At 29.0% G+C, this 16,230-nt stretch overlaps 1 long non-coding RNA gene across 1 annotated transcript; it reads right to left on the bottom strand.

The window, feature by feature from the left end:
• Positions 1-1,419: 1,419 nt before the first annotated feature.
• Positions 1,420-15,999, bottom strand: LOC105152495 (uncharacterized). The gene is made up of 4 exons (XR_846957.2): positions 15,803-15,999; positions 14,700-14,758; positions 14,134-14,244; positions 1,420-13,860 (listed from the first exon to the last, which is right to left on the bottom strand). It is a non-coding gene; the product is annotated as an uncharacterized LOC105152495 (long non-coding RNA).
• Positions 16,000-16,230: the final 231 nt, after the last annotated feature.

The raw sequence follows: 16,230 nt of genomic DNA, 5'->3' as shown, positions 1-16,230 counted from the left end.
TGTATTTTGAAACGAGGTGAAAATTACAAAAGTGAGCAAATTTACTAGAATACTGATAATTTCATTAGTCAAAACTTAGTAAATTTACTCACTTTTGTAATTTTTACCTTGCTTGAAAATACAGAATCGATCCCCATGACTGAGACCAGAGAGAAACTTGAGAGAAGATATGACGGCCCAAAACATGTAATCGCAAAATGCTGCCGTTCTCTGAAGAAGTGGATGTTAACTACACAACAATATCCACTTTCGAGCTTCTGATGGAAGTAGATAGTTGAAATTACTAAAATAAATAAAATCTATTAAATTGATAAAGATTTCAACGATTTATTTCTATCAAGAGCAAAAGCTAGATATTGTTAGGTAGTTTACATCTACTTCTTCAGAGGGCGGCAGCATTTTGCGGTTACAGATTTTGGCCGTCATGTCCTCTCTCAGATTTCTCTTTACATATAGCTACCGGCGATAAAATTGATAACGCAATTTACAAAATCCACGATCTCGAAAAAAAAAAAATTTGATAGCAACTTAATATTTAAAAAATTTAGATTTATTATTTAATATATTTCTGAACTGAGTTTTATAAGTATCTAAAATGATTCTGAAAACATTCCAGGAAAAAATATTTTTATACAATTAAATAAAATTAAATAAAATTATATATAATTATATATATTTATATCCAAACGAGAATATAGATAGACGTATATAAATAGACATTTTATATAATTATATATAAATATGTATATATAATTATATACAATTACGTCCATTTATACACAATTAATAAAATTTTATATAATTATATATAAAATATTTTTTCCCCGGGTTTAGTGATAAGAAAAAAATTAATAAAATTTGTAATTATTAAACATAAACAATAATTATAGAAATAAATATTTAAACACTCGTGATGACATCTTTTACTAAAATACTAATTTGAAAAGTTATTAAAATACATACAATGATATAAATTTCTCTTCTTATATGTTATGTGAATAATTACAATTGAGAACTATGGAGCTATATACACTGACGATAACTGTATTCAGATATAGATGCGATTTTTTGCACATGCACAATATATTTATTAGCGAATTACAATATATTACTTCCAGTAAGTATAGCTGCATTTAGAAGAAAAACAGTTGCTTTGCAACTGTTGTAAAATTCTTCAAAATGATTCGTTCTTACCATTGTTTTTTATGGATCTAAATATAAATAAATTATATTAAAAAATATATAAATATAATATATAAATATATAAATAAATTATATTAAAAAATTTTATAAGAATTTTACAGCAAAGCTTTTCTCTGCTATTATGGTCCTCTTTGTTACTTTAGCAAACTGACATTATTTTAATTTGTCGTTATGTTATCAAATGACAACAAATAACATCAACTTGTTACTTGAGAATTCTTTCTTTTTCTTTTTTTTACTTTTAATACACATGCAAAAAAATCATAATGTTATAATCAAATTATTTCTATACATTTTTCAAATTATGTGATAAATACAATTTAACTTGTAGAGGTCCTCCACCACCCCCGTCGATTATAATCGACAGTCCTCTTTTTATTACTTCAGTAAGTTCACGTTATTTGTCATAATTTCGATATCAAAACAATATTGAAGACATTTTAATGTTAAGTGACGACAAATAACGTCGGCTACTTCAATTTTTCCCTTTTTCTTTTTTTTTTTTTTTTTTTTTACTTTTAAACCAACATACTATACAAAAAAGTTATAAAATATGTTATCACTCGAATTACGCATATACGTTTTTTATATAATTTGCTAAAAATAAGTTACATAATTTATAGAGGCCCCCCACCACATTCCCTGCCATCGGATCAGCAGTCCTCTTTCCTTTACAATATCATAAAATGAGATAATTTTTGTCCAAAATCAGAATAAATTTAGCCCAAATTTTGACAATATAGCACGCAACATCTAGACATATGATATCTTAAAAACGTGATCTTATAAAGAATTGATTGAACTATTATATTAAAGAAGTTTTAAGAGTCTTACGTCATAATTTTGGATATATGTATTGTATGTGTATTTTTATAATTTGTCAAAGTTTCTGGGACGAAGGCTTTTATTCTGTAACTCTTAATGACAGTGTCGATGTCGTTATATTGTCATTGCGTAGTTTTTTCATCTGCTCAATGACCATATATAACGATATTTACAGTTACTGTCGTTAATTGTAAAAATTATAAAATAGGGACTAAAGTTATCCTATTTTATGATATATTTCTTTACATTTTTATTACTTACATAATTTTTTATACAATTTACTTTACATTATACATAACATAGTACAAAAAAATTACATTATAAAACTGAAAATATTATATAACATACAATATGTATACGCGCAAAGTTTCTTTTTACCATGAAATTACAGAGAAAGTATTCGGTATGCGTATAATAACACAAAATTCTCACGATCGTGATGTAAAATATGTGGCTACACGTCCAATCAACAAATGATTATATACTAGCATTTATTATTAATTATCAAATACAACTGCAAAATTTGTTTTGCTTTTTTTTTAATTTATGTGAGTAATTATGAACAACCAAAAAGATTGTTAATAAATTTATTATATATATATCTTTCAATAAAAAAGAATGTTAATTATTAATTATATATATGTAACTCATACATTTTAAAATAAATATGCAACATGCAAAAAAGTACGCAAAACTTCGATACAAGACAATGTGACGAATGATCGGATCTAATCAATTCCGATACATATAATTTTAAATTCTGCAAACGCGTCTTCTATAATTATTATTTCTTTATATGATAATAAAAATGTTATTTAACAACTATTAAATGTGTTGCAATATCGCATTAATATTTATGATTCAAATAATATAATTGAATGAACCAAACGATTTAATCGCACGTATATAAATTTTATTTCTTGCTTTACTTTCAACAGAGAGATAACTTTATGAGTCTTTAAAAAATCGCGAAGAAACACTACGTTATCATTGCGTTAAATAGAAAATAACTAGTCCAACAATGAGACCAGATAAGACGTTGGATAATATCTGACAGAAAGAAGAATGATCTCCACGGAGAGCGAGCTGTCCTCTGATTCTCGTCAAGTTCACGTCATCAACGCGAAAGAAAGTTAAGTGATTCATTGGACACTAAGAACTCCGTTGCAGGAGGAAACCAATCCCAAATTTTTCTTATAATAGCGCCTACGTTTTGGCAACGAATTAACAATTGTTATCCTTTTCCAAATTTTTACAAATAATGCAAATATTATGCAATAATTGAATATTTTAACGATAACTTAATCGATATTAATCACAATTTTATAGCGATTAAAGAAATCTTTGACAAAAGATCAAAATTTGCACGCAAAAATATATTCTTTATATTATTATAAAACACAGTATCTTAACAAAATAAAAAAACATGGATAGAATAATGTTTATCGAAGGATAGTTACAAATGATTATATTTCAAAATAATAAAATACATACGTCATTATAATTTATTATATATGTGAGTACAAAAATTCTCAGGTACCAACTGTTCAAGGCGAATCGAACCGATAACAATAAGATTTGAAATTTTATTCATTTTTCATCTCATTTTGACTTTATAATCGAATAATATTAATATAAAATTCATATCAATCTTCTTTTTTCTACAGCAGTTACTCAAATGTAGTCAAGTAATTAAATAGGATTATCTAAATAATTAATGCATTATTTAGATAATTAGAGCTATCAAAATCTTATTGATATTGGGGTACCCAATCGATTCGTCTTGAATTTTTAAGTACGCACATTTTTAATTACGTCCATTATATTATTACAATAAATTATTTAAATAAATGTGAATCTTTTTGATAAAATTTTACCAGATAAATAAAAGCTAAAAATTTCTTGCATAATATATAGACTGTATATGTATTTCATTATATAAATTAATCTTAAAAAAATTGTAATTAATTAATGTTTTGGAATAAAGGGATGTCCAGTATCTGAAAACAGTTTCTTAAAAGAAACTAAAGATTTAAAAAAAATATAATCATTTTGTAACCACATTTTTTCTTAAAGAAATCACAAAATCAACTACTTAACAAAACTTGTAATTTTAGTTTATTTAATGTAATTCTATTCTTATCTATAAACAAGTGCTATCCATGTTCAATCCGTCAAATCTTATTATTGTTAAAGCAGTATTAATGATAATTAATAAAAAAATATTTAATGAGAAGAATAAATTCTTGTCTCAGAACATACTATATTCAATTAATTTCATGATTAGACTTAAAAAAATTATATTGCCGTAGTCGTTAATTTTTTATTGCCGAAATCAGAGAATATAAAAAAAAACCCTTAATTAATTAATCGATTAATTTCGACCCTGCAACAGTCGAGAATCCCAGATTCAATGAAATATCAAAATAAGCATCTCGAATGGATGCTATGCAAATTGACGAGAAATAATTTTACACGTTAACAATTATTACTCTCCATCAATACAAATTACAACATTTATATGTCTAGTACTTGATGCTAGGAATAGCACCAAATATTTGACTCGATCGAGTTCCAATTATCGTATTTATGAACATGAAAATCACGCAGTATTTGCATTAACTTTTAATGATTTAACATATTTAATACGAAACATTATTTAAAAATTTGGAAAGAATTAATAAATATTTAATATTGTATACTTCACATCTCATTGTAAAAGTGAGATAAAATAAGGCATTTTGCAAATTCTATAACAAGCTCTAATATAAAATTTGAAACTTCACAAAAATATATTAAATTTACTTGTGATATCGTGATATCTAAGACATAAATGTTAATTTCGTGAACAAAAACTGTATACACATACCGTTATTGTCTTCAATTAATTATTATAATAAACATGCCACATAAACTATAACTTTTAATACTGAATTTTAAATGAATTTTTATTAACAATCTTTTGGTAATAAAAAAATTTTAAAATCTCCCAAAACGAACGTTTATTAAATGCGCATCAATCTTTGTCTTATTAACTGCATCCGATTATAAACATTATTTACAATTACTATTATATACAATTATTATTACATATATTACAAATACAATACATAATATTTACAAAAATATGTAATATTTTACATTATCTCTACAAATTGATTTAAAATTTATAATTTTTAAGTTGTTATTATTATTAAAAATATAATAACAAATGCAATTATATATTAATATTGTATTTTATATAATAATAAATAATTTAATATTTAATACAATAATAAATCGATTTAATACAATAAATATATCGAAATACTTATAATTATTATATATAAGTTATTATTATTTTGTCTATAATAGAATCTTTTCTATTTTTCAACTCAAATTATTGACACTCCTACCTGACCGAATCCCTACCCGTATTCCAGTCTATATTCCTACTTGCCTATATTTTTTCATATCCATTTACTTACATACCCGCACATTTTAAGTTAATAAAAAATAACAAAACTCTTTAATTAAAATCGCGACGCGATATGTGACTTATTACTTATAAGGAAACCGATTTTTTAGTTAATCCAGCAAAATACCTGAAATCTACTCGAACGATAAATCTAAGAATCAAAGTTTCAAATATACGCGCGTGATTAGGATTGTAAATTGGATCTTTCCAGTCTCGTACATATATGAGAAAACAGAAGAAAATATAGAGGAAATCAAACAAATAAATAAATAACAATTTTGTACATTACCTTACACTTCACGTGATCAAAATTGATCACTTACCTTATTCCTTCAGTCATATTCCTCCTTCTTTTTTCAGGTCAGATTGGATTTATCTTTATGGTCACATTTGACCATAGACTGATTTCAATTAAAAATCGATAAGACAGAAGTACCTCCTTGCTATCAGATTATCATTAACAGACAATATTACATTCGATTCGTGTGTACATACGCAAGAAGATCGTATCGAAAAATTTAAACTAATGAAAAATTATTTAAAGAGAATATTGATAATAATCGTAAAAATTGTACAAAACTGAAGATATGTTCTGAAATTTCATTATTTGCATGAGAATTTTGATCGAATATTTCTCCACGACATACCTTGATTAAACTTGGAATTTTATTTAAATTTAAAAAGACTTTACTTGTCATATATGTATATTAATGCCGTTCTAAACAAAAAAACTTTATATATTATTAGCGAAAACTTGAAATTTATAATGTTAATAATATTTTAATGATTAAAAATCGGTAAATAATAAAATAATAGAAAATTTGACGCTGCACAACAATAAAGATATAATGTATGATATTTATATAAGCACCTTCAAAGCAAAGTAAAATACACAAAACAAAATAAATGACATAAGATCCGAAAAAACTAAACATATAGTCTATAATAATACAATATTATAATTAATTATTATGCTGCTAAGAATAACGTACATAAATAATTATACGGTATAGATATGTTTTATTATTTTTCATTTCATATTCAGATTACTTTTAATATAACATTTGATATAAATTAAATTGTAAAATAAATCACATATAAAATAATAATTATGAATAAGAGAGAACTGTTGAATAAAAACGATGGATCGAGATGTTATTCATTTCCAGCCTATTAAAATATATATTCTATTGTAGAATGATAACTTATACATAAGATAAGGAGAAATTAAATATACCTTATACGTATTATATTAATGATCAATATTCAAACAAACATAATATTATTTATTGTGTGCGGTCTGCAGTTATATATAACATATTAAATTTTAAGTAATTGAACAAAACATAAAAAAAGACGTTAATAAAATTATTGATAGAATAACGGAAACTTAGAAAGAGTAATTTAATCGTTTTCAAATCTCTTTAAAAGTAATTATCAAAGCAAGAACAAATAAGAAACAATCGATGTGAACAAACAAACGAATTAGCACTTCCGATTCATAACAGTGACAAGGAGAATATTGATAATATTTGTGACATAAGATTCTAATTTAGATAACTCCTATTTTTTCTCGTAAACCATTTCCTAACAAATAATTCAATAATTTTAAAAATGTTAATCGTCATCAACCGATATTGAAATTATTGATATATAGAATTCGGATTTCATGGGAGAAAATTCGGATTTAATGCATGCAACAAGGATCATTCATTTTTAACGAAGCGATAAGAATTGCATGTCACAATAAAAATCACAATAAAAATTACGAGACCCCAATATTTTCCTCAAATTTCTCTTTTATCAATGTATTATTAGATATCAGCATAAATAACCTCAAACATCTTAATTCACATAAAACAAAATATTATATTAAATTAATTAATTTATCATTTAACATGATATTTAAATATTTTACATCTTTTTTAATTCCACAAAAATGCTACCAAGTTTCTTCCATAATGGCGTATTTATTCATAAGATATATATTAGGTCATCTAAAAAGTATCCACGGTTTATGTCACTAAATGGTGTTGATGGCCAACACATCTAGTGACAAAAAACCGCGGATACTTTTTAGATGACCCAATAAATTATACTAAATATTCATTTTACAATTATCCACAATCTCCGCTATTAAAATTTCGCGTTTCGTGGTTAAGAGATTTCTCATGATGCTCCATCTACAACTTTCCCTTTGATCACCACCCTGTAGAAACTCTTTCTTTCTCTTTCGCTTTCGTCAATTTCTCTTTGCATAAATTTTCTCAACGTCTCGCGAATCATTATATATCCTTGTTGCAAATCCTTCATGAAAAGTGCAAACGACAGTGCAAATTGCACGACACGCAAAATAACGATTTGCTGCCATCAATGCGGCGTATCTTGATTTCTTTTTTCAAAAAATCTCTTTAACGTATTGGAAATCACTTTGTATCTCTGTAGCTTCTTCATGATACATGCAAGAGACAGTGCGAATTGCGCGAAGAAGTAATTTAATACTACCGACGCGGTGGACACGGGACCGACAATGAGATCATTGCGAATACGGCTGGCTTCTCGTGTCACGTTTAACGCGCGTCTAACGTCGACGAGGCCTTCAAAACCACAATACTTTGCGAACCACAGTAGTCTGTGTCACAACAAGTGTGCAAACGCTTGGCTGATAGACGCGACGTGAGGCAATCCTACTTTCTGGGGCGGTATTGCCCACATCCCTCGTGCATTAATTGTGGTTAATTCGGCTTATCGGCTTGTTAGACGCTAGTCGTACGAGACAAGCTCGACGGACCGGTAAACGTGACGAGAATTGAGCACGTATTGCAACGATCTCACATATCGGACCGTATCTCGTATGTAAGCAAATTTCGATTTAAACCCGAAAAGAATTTCCGAAAAAACGCAATGTCCCTTGCACGTACCGAAAAGAAGCTGCAACAGAAAAATTAAATGATTAGCGAAAAATTATAGAGAATTATTGAAAAGAAACAAATTAAAATAATTGAAACGAAGGAAATGCTAGAGGAGGGAAACTATAAACATAACGTTCAAAGGAGAAATTAAGAAGAGTTCTTCGAAAATGTTGAAAATGCTTCCTCATTAGTATTAAATATTTGCTCCCATGTCATTTTTCTCTCTATTCTACAAATCGTCAATAATGTGCTTTGATTTCTCCATTGCAACTTTTCTCTCTAATTTCGTTAATGTAGTACGTTTCTCGTTCCGCGTATCTTGATTTCTTTTTTCAAAAAACCTCTTTAACGTCTTGGAAATCACTTTGTATCTCGGCTGTAGCTTCTTCATGGTACATGCAAGAGACAGTGCGAATTGCGCGAAGAAGTAATTTAATACTACCGACGCGGTGGACACGGGACCGACAATGAGATCATTGCGAATACGGCTGGCTTCTCGTGTCACGTTTAACGCGCGTCTAACGTCGACGAGGCCTTCAAAACCACAATACTTTGCGAACCACAGTAGTCTGTGTCACAACAAGTGTGCAAACGCTTGGCTGATAGACGCGACGTGAGGCAATCCCACTTTCTGGGGCGGTATTGCCCACATCCCTCGTGCATTAATTGTGGTTAATTCGGCTTATCGGCTTGTTAGACGCTAGTCGTACGAGACAAGCTCGACGGACCGGTAAACGTGACGAGAATTGAGCACGTGTTGCAACGATCTCACATATCGGACCGTATCTCGTATGTAAGCAAATTTCGATTTAAACCCGAAAAGAATTTCCGAAAAAACGCAATGTCCCTTGCACGTACCGAAAAGAAGCTGCAACAGAAAAATTAAATGATTAGCGAAAAATTATAGAGAATTATTGAAAAGAAACAAATTAAAATAATTGAAACGAAGGAAATGCTAGAGGAGGGAAACTATAAACATAACGTTCAAAGGAGAAATTAAGAAGAGTTCTTCGAAAATGTTGAAAATGCTTCCTCATTAGTATTAAATATTTGCTCCCATGTCATTTTTCTCTCTATTCTACAAATCGTCAATAATGTGCTTTGATTTCTCCATTGCAACTTTTCTCTCTAATTTCGTTAATGTAGTACGTTTCTCGTTCCGCGTATCTTGATTTCTTTTTTCAAAAAACCTCTTTAACGTCTTGGAAATCACTTTGTATCTCGGCTGTAGCTTCTTCATGGTACATGCAAGAGACAGTGCGAATTGCGCGAAGTAATTTAATACTACCGACGCGGTGGACACGGGACCGACAATGAGATCATTGCGAATACGGCTGGCTTCTCGTGTCACGTTTAACGCGCGTCTAACGTCGACGAGGCCTTCAAAACCACAATACTTTGCGAACCACAGTAGTCTGTGTCACAACAAGTGTGCAAACGCTTGGCTGATAGACGCGACGTGAGGCAATCCTACTTTCTGGGGCGGTATTGCCCACATCCCTCGTGCATTAATTGTGGTTAATTCGGCTTATCGGCTTGTTAGACGCTAGTCGTACGAGACAAGCTCGACGGACCGGTAAACGTGACGAGAATTGAGCACGTGTTGCAACGATCTCACATATCGGACCGTATCTCGTATGTAAGCAAATTTCGATTTAAACCCGAAAAGAATTTCCGAAAAAACGCAATGTCCCTTGCACGTACCGAAAAGAAGCTGCAACAGAAAAATTAAATGATTAGCGAAAAATTATAGAGAATTATTGAAAAGAAACAAATTAAAATAATTGAAACGAAGGAAATGCTAGAGGAGGGAAACTATAAACATAACGTTCAAAGGAGAAATTAAGAAGAGTTCTTCGAAAATGTTGAAAATGCTTCCTCATTAGTATTAAATATTTGCTCCCATGTCATTTTTCTCTCTATTCTACAAATCGTCAATAATGTGCTTTGATTTCTCCATTGCAACTTTTCTCTCTAATTTCGTTAATGTAGTACGTTTCTCGTTCCGCGTATCTTGATTTCTTTTTTCAAAAAACCTCTTTAACGTCTTGGAAATCACTTTGTATCTCGGCTGTAGCTTCTTCATGGTACATGCAAGAGACAGTGCGAATTGCGCGAAGAAGTAATTTAATACTACCGACGCGGTGGACACGGGACCGACAATGAGATCATTGCGAATACGGCTGGCTTCTCGTGTCACGTTTAACGCGCGTCTAACGTCGACGAGGCCTTCAAAACCACAATACTTTGCGAACCACAGTAGTCTGTGTCACAACAAGTGTGCAAACGCTTGGCTGATAGACGCGACGTGAGGCAATCCCACTTTCTGGGGCGGTATTGCCCACATCCCTCGTGCATTAATTGTGGTTAATTCGGCTTATCGGCTTGTTAGACGCTAGTCGTACGAGACAAGCTCGACGGACCGGTAAACGTGACGAGAATTGAGCACGTGTTGCAACGATCTCACATATCGGATCGTATCTCGAATTTACACAAATTTCGCGTAAAACCCAGAAATGTTTCCGAAGAAACTGATTTATTGCGTGTCATGAGGAAGCTGATGCAACTAAAATATTAGATGACATACAAAAAATTAAAAAAAATTTACAACGGGAATAAAATATTGAGAAAACCGAGACGGAGAAGCTACTAAAAAAAGGAAGTTAAATGGAATATGATGGAGAAAGAGAAAAAATAATTCTTGAAAAAGTCGATGGATTGGCGCTTTGATGAAAGAGAATTAGAATTGCTTTTTATAATTTTTAATTATTATAATTTTAGTTAATTTGTCGTTTCTCAATTTGAACACATATTAAATATGATTAAAACATATTGATTTTAAATTAATTAATAGTATAATCAATTTTTATAACAATTAATATACCTAATTATTTTTTATATTTCCATCTTTATGTCACACTATATGCAAACGCTGTTGTGACTTTGCAAATCAAAGTATTTCTTTAACATATTTCTATAACATTTAACGTATAGTATAACAATTATTTGCATTTATGTGAAGAAAAAAATCTTTTTATAATCTCGACACCGATCCCCGAGATGCAAAATTTTTTATGCATGAATATGTATAAATGTATTTATGTATAAACATGCGTAAACACGCTAAATGTTCATAAATATGTATAATTATATATAAAATATGTCCATACATCCCTCTTTTTTTTGTAAAATTACTTTTTAGTGTAATAATCATAATAATATTATAGTAATGTGAAAACATAAAAAATAATTAAAGAGATAATTTTCATATTGTTTGTTTTAGAAAAAAACAAGTTTAGAAAAATGTAAAAAAATTGCTCATACATAATAAGCATAATTTTATATGTAATTATACATAAGTAATTTTTTTACATTTCTTCAAACTTGATGTTTTCTAAAATAAATAATGTAAAAATTGCCTTTTTAATTATTTTTAATATCTTTACATTACTATTATTATTTCTATTATACAGAAAGTAATTTTACAAAAAAAAGATGTATAAACATGTACGGATTTCATATAAAATTATATATGTTTATGATTATTTATGCATTTTTATGTATATTTATACATAATTATACATATTCATGCATGATAAATTTTTTACCAGATACTGCGCGAAAAACCCTGCGTTGTGACTTATAAGCTCCTTATCAGTTACATTTATATCATTGTTATATCTAGTTGTAATGTGTATTATATGAAAATATCTGTTTTATAGAAAAATTTTAATGAAAAAATCGTTAATATAATTTAAAAAGTTCTTGTGTTCCGCGACAAATAACTTATGGGATTTATGTCATTTATTTTTCTTTATTTATTGTAAATTTATTTTGTCAATCAACAAAATGAATAAGTTACAATCTATTATGTTAAAATTGATGCTGTGAGTGTTTAAAAATTAATTATTTATAGTCATATGTAGTATTGCACTTTATATATTTATGTTTTATATTTATATATTTATATGTATACATATATTTATACACACACACACACACACACACACACACACACACACACACACACACACCACATATTAGGTGTAGTAAAAAGAAATCCATTATTTTTCCAATAGATGGCTTTAGTAATCTGTATCACGCGTAGACGAGATACGGATTACTAAAGCCATCTATTGGAAAAATAATGGATTTCTTTTTACTACACCTAATATGTTTGATATGTGTAAGATAAGATTAGTCAGTCATTGTAATAACATTATTGTATTTTTTTCTTGTAAAGGACAATTTTTTCATTTATACGCATTGCAAAAATATTTTTTTTTCTTTGCATCAATTTATAGCATATTTAATCTTGGATAAATATTTGGGAATGAAATTAAGGAAAATATAAATGCATAATTCGTTTAATTATAGGTTTGCTATATCAAAATATTCTTTATTTTTATATCATATATATTGAATATATGAATATCCTGTACTAATTTAAAAATAAAAGAATCTGTGAAATTCTTTGAATTTTAAAATTCGTAATATTTTGTTTATACAAAACTTTATTTTTTCTTTACTTCTTCATCATTTATTTCATCAATTTTAATTTAAAAATCAAATATTTCAGTAATTTTTTTATATCCACCAAGCTTATTTTTATTAAAATGCAATTTTGTATAAATATTTTTTCTGATTTAACATTGTTAGTAAAGAAAAGAATTTTTATTCAAAATCCTTTTGAGTTAAAAAATTATTTCCAATATATGTGAATCAAATAATAATTCAATAAAATTAAACAAATAAAATTAATTATTCATGTTCTTACTTGATTTATTAATATTATATAATTTTATTATTTTATTAATATATATAATTTTATTAATTTTATATAATTTATAACACTTACTTCTCATTGAATTCTATTTCATTTTCATTTTTTATATACTATTCTATTTTATTTTCTTTTTTATGTATACTTGTGTGAAAACCCGGAAAAAAAAATTATATATATTATACATATTTTATAATAATTGTATGTAATTATATAGAAAATATGTCAATTTTTAATATAATTATATACAATTTTATATAATTATATATGAAATTTTTTTTTTTTCCGGGTATAAACATAATAGCCTCAAGCACAATAGCACACCAAAACGCTCAAGTTGACAAATAATAGATAAATCCAAGATTAAATATGTATCATAATTGTTTGTAGCTAATCCATTTTAAAGTAATGAATCTATAAAGCGTTATATTCATTTCTAATATAATGATAAACCTGTACATTTTTCACAGGTTCGTTACCTGATAAAATCTTTGTCACTCACCGACCGATGCTCCGACCTCTCAGTATAGAGCCGTGGAAAGTTCTCTATTATATTTTCATCATACATCTTCACTAACCGGTTAATGGCCTGATCGCGGCTGAGATGACTGCGCATATCAATAAAAGAAGAGGGAAGACCGACTGATGCACAGCAGTGGAGTTATCAGTTACGTTACATTCTGTATACAACATACAAATACAAGATACAAATTAAAATAGTGTTCAAAATAATCAATAATTAAAAAACTAATTTTTATACATAATTTTTTAATTATAAAAATTTTTATAATATTTTATAATATTTTTATAATTTTTTAATTTTTCAATTATAAAAATATCCATTAAAATAATTATACATTTTATCAAAATAGTCTTTATAAAAATAAATTTCTGTAATGTTATAGATTAATTTTTTTTAAATTATGATTTTTAATGTAATAAACTAAACTTGCTTCGTAAAAGTTGCTTCATTGCTTTTCCTGAGCCTTCTTCTCCTCCTCCTCACAAAATTGTCAAGCCTGCTTTTCACCTCTGTTCTCTTCCCATTGTTTGCTTTGTGACAGCTTTCATCAGTTGAAAAAATAGTTTGTTAAAATTAAATGCAGTTGCAAATTGCTAAGAATGCGTTCTCTTTTGCGCTTACAGTGCTTGCAAACATTATTTATCCTTGTTTGATATTTGATAAACAAGGATGAACTGATGCTTACATCATGTGAGCATGAAAGCGGAACTAAATAATGCAACTATGTCTTATTTTGTTCGTATATTAATTAAATGAGTCGATATTAATTAGATGTGATATAATTCATGTTGCGACAGTAAAAAAAATAAGAAAATTTATCATGTTTGATATTTGCGATATTTTACAAATAAAATTTGGACATTGGAATGCATCTAAAATAGAGAAAAATTTCTGGACAGTTGAATTTACGCATCAAAGACTATTCGACTGCACGAGTATTGTTAAATACGTGCTTGAACGAATTATCGATATAAAATTAATATAAATTTTGCTTACCAATTTAATAAATCGCGACGCCATTCATTTAGAGCCGATCATCTCGTATTCGCCGCATTCTGCAAATAAAACATAAATGCAATTATTGTGTCGAAGTAATTTCGTCTCTCACATGATCAATTTCACACTAAAAGCGACGTGCCGTCGCGGCACGGTGGCAATGCGCGTCCTTCTCTTATAACTTATAAGTGAATATTGTATTCTTATTGTGAATCTGTAATTGCGCGAACACTAAGTGTTGCAATAAATAACAAATACAGGTTTAATATAAGTCATTCAATTATCATTTGATCAATGCCAATCTCGTCTCTTAATTATATTTGCGCTTTATTTACAGATTGAGATGTGTAAATGAATCGTAGTTGTAATTAAGATGACGAGACAGCTTTGTTTTTACGCGGTTAACTTCGCGTACCAAAATCGATGCGAACGACGCGGCGTAGTGCACTTCTCACTCTTGGCGTCGCATTCATGAATTTTCCGAATTACGAGATATATCTGATACTTGAAATACAAAAATAATAATCATAAAGAGCAAGCGTATATTATAATATACTCGTCTTTTATGATTATTATATCCGTATTGCAGATTGAATATTCGAAAATCTCATCGTCAATTATTTAAGAGATATACTTTCAGCGAACAAGTTTTGCGAAATACGCGTTTGAATGGATTATTAATATGCGATTACTGAATCTATAGTCGGTAGTTAAATATCGCGTATAAAAATATGCATTTAAGTTATATATTCAAGTATTATATAGATTTTAATTACCATATTTGATCGCGCATTTCTACTCGTCTGAGAGCCAGTTCGTTCCGCCGTGTCATTCTCTATCCGCCGCTTTTCGCGAATAAAATGTGAATGCGATCGAAATAAGGAAGCGGCGACGTTTTCCGTGTGCGGTCAACTTCACGCGTAAAAAACGACGCGAGACGCGACGACATGACAACGCGCAATCTTGATTTTCGATCGAACGAGTATGCGAGAAATATACTTTCGATCAAATAATCAGTGTGTTAGTACTATATACATTAGAATCTGCAATACGTAATATTTACACTATTACGAAAAGTAAAGGCAAAGTTAATTATTGATTACCTTAGTAAAGAAATCCAACGATGAACGATCCTTTGTGCCATTTCTCGTCGTTTTATCAGCAGAGATTAAAATATGGAGAAAAAGTCTATCTATTTGGAGACAGGGTTGCGAATATTTCAACGTTAAAATGACAGGTTATACGCCCGCCCCCTGCTCACGTCACAAAAGCGTGAGACTACGAATTACGCGGTATTTATATAAGCCGTCAAGCGGCGAACCCCACCACTCGCATGCCAGCCAATGAGCGCGATGCCTCGCTGCGGATGCTTATTGGACCGCGCTAGCTTTCCGAATATGGTATATAAATGCTACGCGTAAGAAATTACAGTCTTTTTCGGAATTTGGAACCGTGCGTTTTGATAAGATAGAGAAGCCTGTACAATTCGGCAAGCGCTTTTACGATGTTAGCATATATTTAGTTCGCGTTT

The sequence above is a fragment of the Acromyrmex echinatior genome, chromosome 4 (assembly GCF_024713525.1).
Source record: "Acromyrmex echinatior isolate Ae372 chromosome 4, ASM2471352v2, whole genome shotgun sequence".
NCBI classification, from domain to species: Eukaryota; Metazoa; Arthropoda; class Insecta; order Hymenoptera; family Formicidae; genus Acromyrmex; species Acromyrmex echinatior.
The sequence above is the reverse complement of the archived record's forward strand: the minus strand, read 5'-3'. Positions and strand labels throughout refer to the sequence as shown.